Here is a 3,017-nt window from a genome sequence, read left to right on the forward strand (position 1 = left end):
TGTTGTTTTGCTGCACCCATTAACTCGTCACTTAGCATTAGGTACATCTCCTAATGCTGTCCCTCCCCCCTCTCCTCTCCCCCCTCTCCTCTCCCCCCACCCCACAACAGTCCCTGGAGTGTGATGTTCCCCTTCCTGTGTCTATGAGTTCTCATTGTTCAATTCCCGCCTGTCACTCTTTATAATAATGGTGATAGTCTTGCTCATAAAAGTTTAATCCATGGCATCTGAAAGCAAACATACTTTGTAATTATTTTAAAAGGCCCTTTTAACATTATAACACAAAGGCCTGTGCCTATAAGCAGTGCTCCACTGTGCAATATAACATTAAGGCTAATTTTGAATACAAAGCGTTATGAGTGGAGTCATGAACCATTGGATTTAACACACATCATTTTATAATTTTTTGGCATCTTTTTTGTTTCGGGAATTCTCTGTTTCCGCGGGGTGCTCAGCAGCTTGGAGTCCTGCAACAGATTCTTCTTTTCCTGAATAAGTCATTTTCAGAGTCATCTGGATTTTCAGAATCAGATGAATCCTCACATTATCATCATAATAATAATCATCATCATCATCATCATCATCATCACCATCTTCATCATGGTCAGCAGCAGCAGCCTCTCCAGCTACATCACCTTCTCCATCATGATGTACTTCACTAAAGCCAAGTTCACAGTGTCATCTGTATCTTCCTGAAAATTGACTATTGACACCTGGCTGATATTGAAACTCTAGTTCCTCATCAATTTTCTTGTCTTCTTCCCTTTTTCACAAGTAAGATGTTGATTTTTGATCTCCTGTAACAAGACGGCCAGTATGTTCTTTCATTTCTACACCCATGTCTAAAGAATGTTTGCTTTCTTTCTTCATTACCTAAGTTTGCTAATTACCAATTGCTAGGTCCAAGATTGCTGTCTGTGAAGACTGAACACTTCACCCTGTGAGGGTAGGGATCCCTTGGCAGTGCTCATCACTGTGGGATCTGGAAGGAAAATGCTGAACCTACTTGTGGTTCTTAGCAGTGTTGCCAGCAGCCTGCCATCTGCCATGGCTCACGTAGCCCACTCGAGAATGCTCTTCACAATTCATTCATTCTTAAGGGGTTATAAAAAAAATCATGTAAAGGAAAAGGAAACACTTCTGTTAGGTGCAAACTCTCTAATTTAATATTAATATTAATTAGTCAAGGCATATGAAAGCATTGTTTAGAAATATTTTACCATACAAGAAGGATCAACCATAAAAAATATTTCTTCCCTTATAAAAAAGATGTTATTTAAATATATAGCTATAATTTCATAATTTTGCATTCAATTGTGATGCAGATATTTGTATTTCATTAGTCTACACTAACGTAGACTTTTATACATGTTCATTTTTTATTAAAGTATGAAATACAATATTAAATGTGTGAAGCACATAGGTGTTTTATTCATATTTAAATGTTTTTCTATTTTAACATACTTTTAACGTAATACAGGTAATTAATCATAAAATATAGCTAAGCAGTTTCCAAAATTTATAATTATCACTAGAAGAAATATGACTAATTTGAGATGACTCACCAGAGAGATGAATAAATTAAGTCTGTCATGATGTTATGTATCTATTAAAATATTTTTTAAAATTCACTGCATACATATTTTAACTAATTTTCAATTATTAATAATAGCCATTAAAATGTTAAAAAATTTATAAATATCTAAGGGACCTCATTTAAGTTATAAATTAATTGTGAAAGATTGTCTTAAAAAAATGAATGTAATGAAAGTAGCATCTGAATTGTAATACTTAAAATAAGGCATTGGAATAGCCAATTATTTTTATATCTATTTGCAAATTAAAAGTTATAATGCAAAAACAAATCTGGGTAGGGTACAGTGGCTCATGCCTGTAATTCTAGCACTTTGGGTGGCTGAGGTGGGCAGATCACAAGGTCAGGAGTTCGAGACCAGCCTGGCCAATATGGTGAAACTCCGTCTCTACTAAAAATACAAAAAAATAGCCAGGTGTTGTGGTGCACACCTGTAGTCCCAGCTACTTGGGAGGCTGAAGCAGGAGAATTGGTTGAACCCAGGAGGCAAATGTTGCAGGAGCTGAGATCATGCCACTGCACTCCAGCCTGGGCGACAGAGCAAGACTCTGTTTCAAAAAATAAAAAAAAAACTGTAGCATAATTATCAAGCAGACTCTAATGGTTGGGGCTGATGTAAAAATCAGAGCTTCACTAGAAAATTATATAAAGCAGACACTCCTTTCTAGGAGCAATAGTATTAGTTATAGGTCTGTACTTCATGGGTGGCCATGACTAATTAATAACTGATGACATGCTATTTGAAAATTGATTTTACTATAACAGAGAATAAGAATGGTTTTTTAATTAATATTTTTTCGGAAATGAGAACATTCTATGTGTTTCAACATTGGTGAAATAATCCAGTGTGATTAAGGATACAACTATTGTCTATGATTGATTTTGTATGTAGGGTTTCAAAATGGAACTCAGAAACACAGTCATTTTATAAACATTTACCTAGCATCTAACATGTGCACTGTATAGTGCTCTGTACCACAAGAACTAAAAACAAATACAAGGTTTTATCTTCATATAAAGTGTATTCAGCACATGTATAAATGAAACAGCTAGAAGTTCTATAAAAACAAATGATAAAATAAGTAGATTCATGAATGTGTTATCAGAATAAAATTGTGAATGTGTAGTTTGAGAATAAAGAAAGTTATATTTAATCATATTCTCTGATTATCCATGTTTTTAAAAGATTTAACAATCTTCTGAATATCTTGCTATTATAGGATGTATCAATCTACAGCACACAGATATTTACATTTAAAAGGGGTGAAGCTGTTATAATTTTTATCAGCCTAGATGTCATCTTGGTGCATTAAGCCTCAGCATGCTAAAGTTTTAATTCTGAGGATTAGTACCACCAATGAAAGTGCCTGAAAGCATTTGTATTTCCTTAACCTGAAGAAAATAAAGTTTCTTTTAACTTCCA

General features: G+C 34.3%; 1 pseudogene; it reads right to left on the bottom strand.

Moving 5' to 3' along the window:
- Positions 1-365: 365 nt before the first annotated feature.
- LOC116811287 (small acidic protein-like) lies at positions 366-1,594 on the bottom strand (annotated as a pseudogene).
- Between the last annotated feature and the right edge of the window lie 1,423 nt (positions 1,595-3,017).

Source organism: Hylobates moloch, unplaced genomic scaffold (genome assembly GCF_009828535.3).
Source record: "Hylobates moloch isolate HMO894 unplaced genomic scaffold, HMol_V3 SCAFFOLD_1, whole genome shotgun sequence".
Lineage (NCBI taxonomy): Eukaryota > Metazoa > Chordata > Mammalia > Primates > Hylobatidae > Hylobates > Hylobates moloch.